The sequence below is a fragment of the Syngnathus floridae genome, chromosome 5 (assembly GCF_059516105.1).
Source record: "Syngnathus floridae isolate MCC-2025c chromosome 5, RoL_Sflo_1.0, whole genome shotgun sequence".
NCBI lineage: Eukaryota > Metazoa > Chordata > Actinopteri > Syngnathiformes > Syngnathidae > Syngnathus > Syngnathus floridae.
This window is the reverse complement of record NC_142417.1, coordinates 19,584,696-19,595,415: the sequence shown is the minus strand read 5'-3', so window position 1 is coordinate 19,595,415 and position 10,720 is coordinate 19,584,696.

Below are 10,720 nucleotides of genomic sequence, written 5' to 3'. Positions count from 1 at the left end.
GAACCTTGAGTTGAAAATGATATATGAATGTTGTGTGGTGAGCTTGGATGAATTGGGACCAATGTGATAGGAAGACTCCTTTTTGGAGACTGTGTGAGATGCATATGATGAGCATTGATGAATGATTGCCTGAATGAAAGGTTGAATGGTTGAAGTCGTTGGCGACTACTATGGAAAATTAGTAGAGCAACTTTGATGAAAGAGTGATTTTGAGCAGGTTGAATATTAGAAAGAAACACGTAGCTTTTGGATTGATAATTAACTAGAGAAAAAACTGGAGAACCAGTAGCACATGTAGAAGATGTGTGAACTGAGAAATTAAGAAGCGTTTTGGAAAGAAAGTCAAATTAAATGATGATGGGATCGTATGTAGTAAAGAACACATTCTCCCAGAAAGTTTGTCAAGGTGTGAGGCATGGGCGTTGCCAAGCCTCAGAAGGAGGGAGTGAGTAGGACAGATAGTGGAAGATAGTAATAATACTTTATGACACTTTATGACAATGAATTTTCGAATACACTTGGTGTTATACTGTGGTAAATTTTTTGTTCTGGTATCATGCAATGTATATCTCACTAGTAAGTGTAAGTGTGACCGGGTCATGTTTTGGGTCAGGTTCGTGAGGAATTGTTTGGGCCTTGGTCCATGAACGTAGACTAATTGGCACGAGACACATCTGGTTTCCATTAACAACTGACAAGATATGCACCGTGTAGAGTTGGGGAGGCTGACTGTGGGGTCATAGATCGTCCAGCAGCCCCGTGTGCGCCCACCCAAGTGAGGAAAGGAGTGCTTTCTCGTAAATAATGACGTAATAATAACGTATTGGGAGTAATCTGTTGGTCCTTTCTTTAAGACCCTTTTTTAAATGGTTTTCTGGTGTAGATAGGTTAGCAACACGAGAGATTTAGAGGTTCAAAAGAAAGACAGTTAAAAGAAAACATTTTTGATTTGGACAATTGCAGGCTAACAGGAACATGAGAACGATAAGAACTACGAGGTGGGATCCAATTTCATTGGGGAGATTGAGAACTTACAGCACCATATTCTAAGTCACATTTTTGAGCAAGCATGACACAGGTAATAACATTTAAGAGGTAAAGACATACCGTATTTGCCGGTGTATTGGTCGACCTTTTTCGATCCAAAATCGACCGAAAAAAATCGACCTCGACTTATACACCGAGTCATAAAATTTAACTTCGTATTCATCGCTTCAAATGTGATGGTAACCAAGGCCGTTTCTCATGCATCTCATTGTGCGTTGCACTTAGAAAATTTGAACCGGGCGGCGTGCGCGAGTGCGCGGCCCGCTGGAAGTCGAATGAGGCGCCGCGAGCACCTCCGCGGTGCTTATAAACAGCCGATCCGCTCGGCGGGGGCTATTTTCGGCCACTTGGCTCGTGCGCACGGCCTCCCGGATGTGCCGGGCGGGTGCGCGAGCTCGCCGGCCGCTGGAAGTCGAATGAGGCGCCGCGAGCACCTCCGCGGTGCTTATAAACAGCCGATCCGCTCGGCGGGGGCTATTTTCGGCCACTTGGCTCGTGCGCACGGCCTCCCGGATGTGCCGGGCGGGTGCGCGAGCTCGCCGGCCGCTGGAAGTCGAATGAGGCGCCGCGAGCACCTCCGCGGTGCTTATAAACAGCTGATCCGCTCGGCGGGGGCTATTTTCGGCCACTTGGCTCGTGCGCACGGCCTCCCGGATGTGCCGGGCAGGTGCGCGAGCTCGCCGGCCGCTGGAAGTCCAATGAGGCGCCGCGATCTCCTCCGCGGTGCTTATAAAGGGCCGATCCGCTCGGCTTGGAGCTATTTCCGGCCTCCCGTTGGTGCCGGGCGGCGTGCGCGAGCTCGCCGGCCGCGATCTCTTCCGCGGTGCTTATAAACAGCCGCATGCGCACGGCCTCCTGGAATTTGAACACATTTCATCAATAAATTTCGCATATTGAATTTTGAAGTTTAATATAATGCAACAATTGAGCTCGACTTATACAAAGGATATATCATAAAATCGTAAATTTCCGTCGAATTTTAGGGGGTCGACTTATACACCGAGTCGACCTGTACACCGGCAAATACGGTATATCAGGGCTTGATGTGGAACGCAGACCTCGATGAGTTGATTTTCAATAATGATACTGAAGACAACATACTGTCCGATTAAATTGATATGGACTTGGAGTGTCCGACAACCAAATCACACTCCTTGCTACGGCGTTACCAAATTTGGTGAAGCTTGGTTCAAAGTGGAAGGGAGGTTCATTGTGCACTGAGTTTGACAGAACTGAGGAGATTTGATAAATAAATAAAACATTTTGAAAAATACGTAGGGCTACAGAGAAAAGCATTATAATCAGAGATTGAACGGATTTGGATAAAACAAATAGGCTAAAACGGTGGGAAACAAGAGCAAGATCTGATATTTTGGCTCATCAAGCTTAAGACGTAGAGGTCGAGTTATATAAATTTTAGAACAGGACATTTGGCAGTCAGGAGGAAGCTAGGTTGCTCAATGTACCTACTCAAGGTAAGGTAGTAAGGTTTTTTGTACCACAGTGGAGGTTGGATGCTCAGAAAGTTAGGTACGTTCAATTTTTGACATTCACACAATTATGCATAGGAGTCGCACAAGGCGACAGTTAACAAGACAATGACTGCAATAGGGGCCACCTACGACGGCACCGACATGAAAAAGTAGACGCGAGAGAGCAGAGTATGGGATTATATGTTAAAACGTCTGCTAAACAGTTACCAATAGGAGATTCTATCAAAAGAAGCTACATGAGAGATGGATTAGAATCCCTTTGTCTGTGTGTTCTGTGTTCGTGCGTACGCTCCGTAAAGTTGTGACAGTCTGTTGTCGTTCGTCTGAACTTTATATGCCGTTTTGTGTATGTGTGCGTGCAGATGTGTGTGTGTGTGTGCACACCCTGTGTGGGTGCGAGCGTGTGAGGAGAAAGAAGGCATGGGTAAGACAATCTCTTTTAAACCAGGAGGCAATAAATGGGAAAGCCCCTGTCATAAATAGTCTTTGGTTGAAGGGAATCATTAGGAAGTGTTCAAACTCTTTCCGCAAACACTCCTATTTGCCAGTTAAATGGGCACTACAATTGACTACGAGAGTTGCAAACAACAGATAAAGAGCAGTCCTTGGTCCTTGGTATGATCAGGACGCTCAAACTGTGTCAAAGACAAATTTACTGCCGCCTGATCTTTCCTCCTCACAGGTCGACAACCCCATCAATCCAGGAGACTGGGTCTACATCAAGGTCATCAAAAGAAGGAACTGGGCCAGCCACAACGGGAGGGACCATTCCAAGTCTTGCTGACTACCGCAGTGAAGTTTGCTGAATGGCCAGCTGGATTCAGCTCAGCCACTGCAAGTTGCAGAGAGTGCTGGACCCCTAATTCGAGTGGTGGGGCGTCTCAATGATGGTGGAGCGAACAACGATCCCCACTCCGCTAGGCGAGGGGATGTCCCGGTGTCTCTGCTAACCAGTAGCAATGGGGATCCATATGCCAGATGGATCCTCTGCTGCGTTGTGGTTGGAGCGTGCTATGGTCTATGGACTCATCTGAACAGACCAAGTGACAATGTTGACCATGGAAAACGATGGTCACACGTTGAGAATTTTGAAGCCATACGAAACCAACACTTGGTACCGGTATGTAAAAGTCACTGTGAGAGCTCACACACGGGAGGGGTGCTATGTGTGTTCGAAACTCCCCTCTTCCTCCACACAAGGTCACTTGGAGGCCAGAGCAATGAATGTCACTGAAGCAAAACGTATGGCATCCATGGGAGGAGTTGGATATCAACACCGAGCTGTCACAATCAGTGATGCCGGCCCATCCCACTCTGGACTTGCAGACGGTGCCTATGATGAACACTTCTGGGCAAATCTCAATGTGACTGTTAGAGGATGAACAATACCACAAGTGGCCTACACAGAGAGACCAGCTGGAGTGAATTACACATGTTACATCCAAGGTAACAGGACCCACAAATGCATTAACGACGACTGCTCTCCAGGAGGAAACTGGATGGGAGCTTTGGACATCACCGCTGTGTGCCGGGATGAGAGAGCCGTTTTCAAGGTGTAAGGGCTCTACTACCAACATGGCTGCACCATCGGACGGGACCTACTTATCCAGAAGTTCAGAAGCACTGCCTCACCTGCATCCTATGAGTGCACGTGCCTGTTCAGAACGGATCGTGGTTTTGTGGTCACCAGAGTTGTCCGATGCTGCCTGCCAACTGGACATGAGTGTGTGCGCCAGTGTGAGTGACAGACCACACCTACAGACTGGAACATCATCAGCTGACGACAACGCGAGCACATATACAACTTCTTAGACGTGACAGATGTGATAATGATAATGAGACGTGGATTGCGTAGATGCTGTTCTGTTGAGCATGTTTTACGGAAACTTCGCAAGTAATGGATACGATGATGTACTGTTTCTGTGTTTTTCTTTTTATTTTTTTTATTGATAGCATTCTGGTCGCCTAAGGCAGAGGGACCGTGTGAGACTTTTCCTGCTAATAACATCTGGCCAGCAGGTTTTTTGCTTACACAATAAGTTTGATCTGGGGTATTGAGGGAAAACCTCATCTTCACTGGAAATTGTATCTATCATTGTTTGTTGTTTTTTATTTTTACTATTCTTCTTTCTTCGTTATATTTTCTTGCTTGCCTTTGTTGTTTGGGGTGGCATAATCATATGATAAAACAGGAGGGAGATGTTAGGGTTTTTCAGATTATCCTTATCGTATGATTATATTGGAATGCAACCGGTAATAAATAACCTACCTTGTCCCATCCTCCACAAGGTCGTAAAACATCCCCTGATATGTTTTGACTAGAGGACAAGGGCTTTCTATTCAGCCTACTCATACCCCCACCCTGTTTCTCTTAATCAATATGCCCTTGCAGGGTGGAGAGTTCAGACCTCCATTCGAACATCGCTACACGCACAGCAACGAATGGACTCTCCACCTGCAGGTGTCTAAAAGGACTTACTTGTCTCCCGTGTGGTTCTTGCAAAATAAGTTGGAGTTAGCAAATCTCTAACAGTGGCGGAGCTGTTAACTGATCACCCACCTGGTGGTGGGTTGGCTCTGATGGTGGGAGAAGATGCCGGTCCGACCTGGCAGACCCAAACGCTCTGTGAGGGTCTGCTGGGAATATCTAGCAGAATCCCCTGTCAGGAAGAGCTTCAACTCCTACCTCCCGCAGAGCTTTTCCCACATCCCAGGGGAGGCGGGGGACCTTGTTCCGTGCCTCCATTGATGAGGCAGCCGACCGGAGCTGTGGCCGTAAGGTGGTCGGTGCCTGTTGTGGCAGCAATCCCTGAACCCGCTGGTGGACACCGCCGGTAAGGAATGCCGTCAAGCTGAAGAAGGAGTCCTATCAGGCCGTTTTGGCCTGTGGGACTCTGGAGGCAGCTGACAGGTACCGGGTGGCCAAGCGGAACGTGCCTTCAGCGGTTGGTGAGGCAAAAACCCGGACGTGGGAGGAGTTTGGTGAGGCCATGGAGAATGACTTCCAGACGGCTTCGAGGAGATTCTGGTCCACCATCTGGCGTCTCAGGAGGGGGAAGCACTGCACCGTCAACACTGTTTATAGTGGAGATGGTGTGCTGCTGACCTCAACTCGGGACGTCGTGAGTCGGTGGGGAGAATACTTCAAAGACTTCCTCATTTCCACCGACACGCCTTCCGATGTGGAAGCCGTGCCTGGAGACTCTGAGGTGGACTCTCCAATCTCTAGGGTCGAAGTCACTAAGGTTCTTCCTGGCAAGGCCCCAGGGGTGGATAAGATTTGCCCAGAGTTTTTAAAGGCTCTGGATGTTGTGGGGCTGTCCTGGTTGAAACGCCTCTGCAACATCGCGTGGACATCGGGGATGGTACCTCTGGATTGGCAGACTGGGGTGATGGTTCCCCTCTTTAAGAAGGAGGACCGGAGGGTGTGTTCCAACTAAAGAGGAATCACACTCCTCAGCCTCCCTCTTTCCAGGGGTGCTGGAGAGGAGGGTCCGTCGGGAGGTCGAACCTCGGATTCCGGAGGAGCAGTGTGGCTTTCATTCTGGCTGTGGAACAGTGGACCAGTTCCACACCCTCGGCAGGATCCTCGAGGGGGCATGGGAGTTTGCTCAACCAGTCCACATGCATTTTGTGAACTTGGAAAAGGTGTTCGACCGTGTCCCTCGGGAAGTTCTGAGGAGGGTGCTTCGGGAGTACGGGGTGCCGAGCCAACTGATAAGGGCGGTTCGGTCCCTGTATCACTGGTGTGAGAGTTTGGTCCGCACTTACGGCATTAAAGTCGCATTCGTTCCCAGTGAGGGTTGGACTCCGCCAAGGCTGCCCTTTGTCTCCGATTCTGTTCATAACTTTTATGGACAGAATTTCTAGGTGCAGCTGAGGCGTTGAGGGTGTCCGGCTTGGGGACCTTAGCATTGCGTCTCTGCTTTTTGCAGACAATGTGGTGCTGTTGGCTTCGTAAAGCCGTGATCTCCAGCTCTCACCGGAGCGGTTCGCAGCCGAGTGTGAAGCGGTCGGGATGAGGGTCAGCACCTCCAAATCTGAGTCCATGGTCCTCGGTCGGAAAAGGGTGGAATGCCCGCTCCGGATCGGGGATGAGATCCTGCTTCAAGTGGAGGAGTTCAAGTATCTTGGGGTCTTGTTCACGAGTGAGTGTAAGGGATCGGACAGTACAGCCAAGTGCGTAGCGACAGAGACTTTATTGTGGAAGGGGATGATGGGAATAGCTGGCGCTGGAGCGGCGATCTAGCTGGGGTGGACAAGCAGTTCTACGGATTCGAATTGTAAAGTCAGTTTCTCAGGAACAGATGAGCGAAGGATCACGGGACAGACTGACACTTGGGTCTGTGCTGGCGGCGCTGATATTGCGCTGTCCATGAGCCAGTGGCAGGTGACGGCGATTCCACTGACAGGGGGGCGTGGTCCTGTCACAGGTGGCGCCAGCACGTGACAGTGAGGGCAGGATGGAGCCCGAGATCGACAGGCGGATCGGTGCAGCGTCGGCAGTCATGCGGACTCTGTACTGATCTGTCGTGGTGAAGAGAGAGCTTTGCCAAAAGGCAAAGCTCTCAATTTACCGGTCAAGCTATGCTCCTATCCTCACCTATGGTCACGAGCTAAGGGTCGTGACTGAAAGAATGAGATCCACAATACAAGCGGTCGAAATGAGTTTCCTCCGCAGGGTGTCCGGGCTCTCCCTTAGAGATAGGGTGAGAAGCTCGGGCATCTGGGAGAGACAGATGTCTCGGAGTAGAGCCACTGCCCCTCCATGTTGAGAGGAGCCAGATGAGGTGGCTCGGGCATCTCATCAGGATGCCTCCTGGACGCCTCCTTGGGGACGTGTTCCAGGCATGTCCTACCGGTAGGAGACCCCGTGGACGACCCAGGACGCGCTGGAGAGACTATGTCTCTTAGCTGGCCTGGGAACGTCTTGGGATGACCTGGATGAAGTGGCTGGGGAGAGGGAAGTCTGGGAGTCTTTCCTTAAGCTGCTGCTCCCACGACCCGACCCCGGATTAGCGGAAGAAGATGGATGGATGGATGGATGGATGGATGGATGGATGGATGGATGGATGGATGGATGGATGGACATGCTTTATTAAAATCATATAGAGACCATTCCAGTCCAAAGATGTTTTGTTCTTAAATGTATTGACAACATCAATGATTTCCTTTCTATTTGTTTGTTTTAGAAAGATGCTGACTGGATTCCTCTCTCCCTGGAATCTCGCAACACCTCTCCCTCGTGGAGGATTTATTTCCATTGCCAGTTGAGGCCGCACATTTACAAAGAAATTATTGAATCCTTCCACCAGATCTATTTTATTATTGATTGTTTTACCATTTTCTATGAAGCAGTCTGAGAAATAGGAGCTAGTTTTTTGATTTCTAATAATTGAATTTAATATATTCAATGTATCTTTTACATTGTCTGTTATTTTCTAGCACTCTATTACAATAATCCTTCTTACATTTTCTTAGTATATCAGTTAGTATGTTTTTATTTATTTCATATTTGATTTCATTCTTTTCATGTCAGACAGCGAAATGCCAAAAGGAGTTCCAGAAGGCCGGCTAGGCATTTTCTCTGGTCCCTGGAGGTCCCAGTGGATATTAGCTGTAGGTCAGGCGGCTTCCACGGCACACAGCCATGCCGAATTAGAGTTCCAGAAGGCCGGCTACGCATTTTCTCCGGTCCCTGTAGGTCCCAGCGGACCTCCGGATGGAGGTCAGGGGGCTTCCGTGGCTCGACGGGAAGCCTCCTGGTACCTAAAGTACCGTGGCCAGCCCGGGCACCAAGCCGGACCAGAGTTCCAGGTGATAATAATAAATAATAAATTATTTATACATTATTTATAAATAATTGCATGGGCTTTCACACTTAGTGCATTTTTGCTTTTTTTGGTCCGGTGACACTTTTGGTCTGGTGCGTTTTTTACATGCTACTGGAGCTCCGTGGGACCGAGTTGAGCTCCGGGAGTGCGGGTTGACTCTTTATAGGCTCCCCGGTGGTAATAATGTAGCTTTTTGTAGACTTCCAGCGGCCCACGCACGCACGCAAAGTGGCCGAAGAGAGCACCACAAGTGCGGGTTGACTCCTTTGAGGCTCCCCGGCTGCCATCATGGAGCTTTATTAGACTTCCAGTGGCCCGCGAACGTACACAAAGTGGCCGATTAGAGCTCCACGAGTACTGGTTGACTCCTTTTGGGCTCCCCGGCTGCCATCGTGGAGCTTTGTTAGACTTCCAGCGGCCGCGTACGCACACAAAGTGGCCGATTAGAGCTCCAGAAGTGCTGAATGACTCCTTTTAGGCTCCCCGGCTTCCATCATGGAGCATTTTTTAGACTTCCAGTGGCCCGCGCACGTACACAAAGTGGCCGAGAAGAGCTCCAGAAGTGCGTGTTGACTTCCGGAAGGCCGTGCACACACGCAAGGTGGCCGAGTTCAGCTCCGGGATTGCGGGTTGACTCTTTTTAGGCTCCCCGGTGGTAATAATGTAGCTTTTTGTAGACTTCCAGCGGCCCACGCACGCACGCAAAGTGGCCGATTAGAGCTCCACTGTCACGTGCTGGTGCCACCTGCGACGGGACCACGCCCCCCTGTCAGTGGGATCACCGTCACCTGCCACGGGTTCATGGACAGCGCTATATCAGCGCCGCCAGCGCAGACCCGAGTGCCAGTCTGTCCCTTGATGCTGCTTCGCTCATCAATCCCGGAGAGAATTGACTCGCTAGACTACTCGAAACCCTCGCAGAATCGTTGTCCTCTCCAGCCCGATCGCCGCTCCAGCGCCAGCTGTTCCCATCATCCCCTTCAAATAAAGTCCGTCGTTACGCACTTGGCTGTACTGTCCGATCCTTAACATCCACGAGTGCGGGTTGACTCCTTTTAGGCTCCCGGGCTGCCATCGTGAAGCTTTATTAGACCTCCAGCGGGCCGTGCACACACGCAAAGTAGCCGAGAAGACCTCCAGAAGTGCAGGTTGACTCCTTTTAAGATCCCCGGCTGCCATCATGAAGCTTTATTAGACTTTCAGCGGCCCGGGCACGCACGAAAAGTCGCCGATTAGAGCTTCAGAAGTGCTGGTGTTTATTTATAATTATTTTTATAAAATATATCCAAGGTTTTTTTTTTCACCATTGCTCTATAACATATGAGACAACTTGGGGTTTTTTTTTCACGGCACGGCGCACCCTCGACCCGCCCTCTCGGCCAAACTCGCGCCGAGCGTGCGACCTCTCGGCGCAGCGCGCGCGCCATCTCGGCACGGCGCCCTCTAGGCTCGGCTTCCTCTCGGCGCAGCACCCTCTCGGCAAGACGCCCACTCGGTGCGGCGCCCTCTTGGCGATAGGGCGCGCCCGCTGCGCCAAGAGTGCACACCCGCTGCGCGCGCTTTGCGTGCTACGCTGGGAGGGCGGGCCGAGATGGCACTGAGCCCAGAGGGAGCGCGTGCTGCGAGGGCTGCGGCGCGCCCTCTCGGCTATCCCTTGGCACGCCCTCTCGGCGCAACGCTCGCAGTGCGCGCTCCCTCTCGGCGCAGTGTCCTCTCCGCCCGCCCTCTCGGCGCAACGCGCCAAGTGCGCGCAGCGCGTCCGCCATCTCGGCGCAGCACTCGCGCCCTCTCGGCGCTGCGCCAAGTGGGTGGGCCGAGGCTCCGCCGCGCCGAGAAAAAAAAACATGTTGTCTCTTCACGCAGCTAACGCTTGCCATGCAGCTAACATTCGCCACGCAGCTAACGCTCGCCATGCAGCTAACGCTCGACACGCAGCTAACGCTCGCCACGCAGCTAACACTTGCCGTGCATCTCAAGCTCGCCACGCAGCAGCTTTTCAAGAGCTGGATTCCACCTCACACGTGTTTACTCAAGGAGGGACTCGCAATCAGCAGAGTGACTGAACATCATGCAGTAGGAGGCTAGCAGCTGTCAGCCACCATCAGGCCCTAGCAGGACAGCCACCCCCCAGGAGCCCAGCCAACACCAGGTACCAGGAGGCCAGCAACCACCAGGCCCAGTAGGCTAACACTATCAGCCCCAGGAGGACAGTCACCACCAGGCCTGGTAGGCTAGCACCACCAGCCCCAGGAGGAGAGCTGCCATCAGCCCAGTGTGCTAGCACCACCAGCCCCTGGAAGAGAGCTACCATCAGGCCCAGTAGGATAGCACCACCTGCCCCAGGAG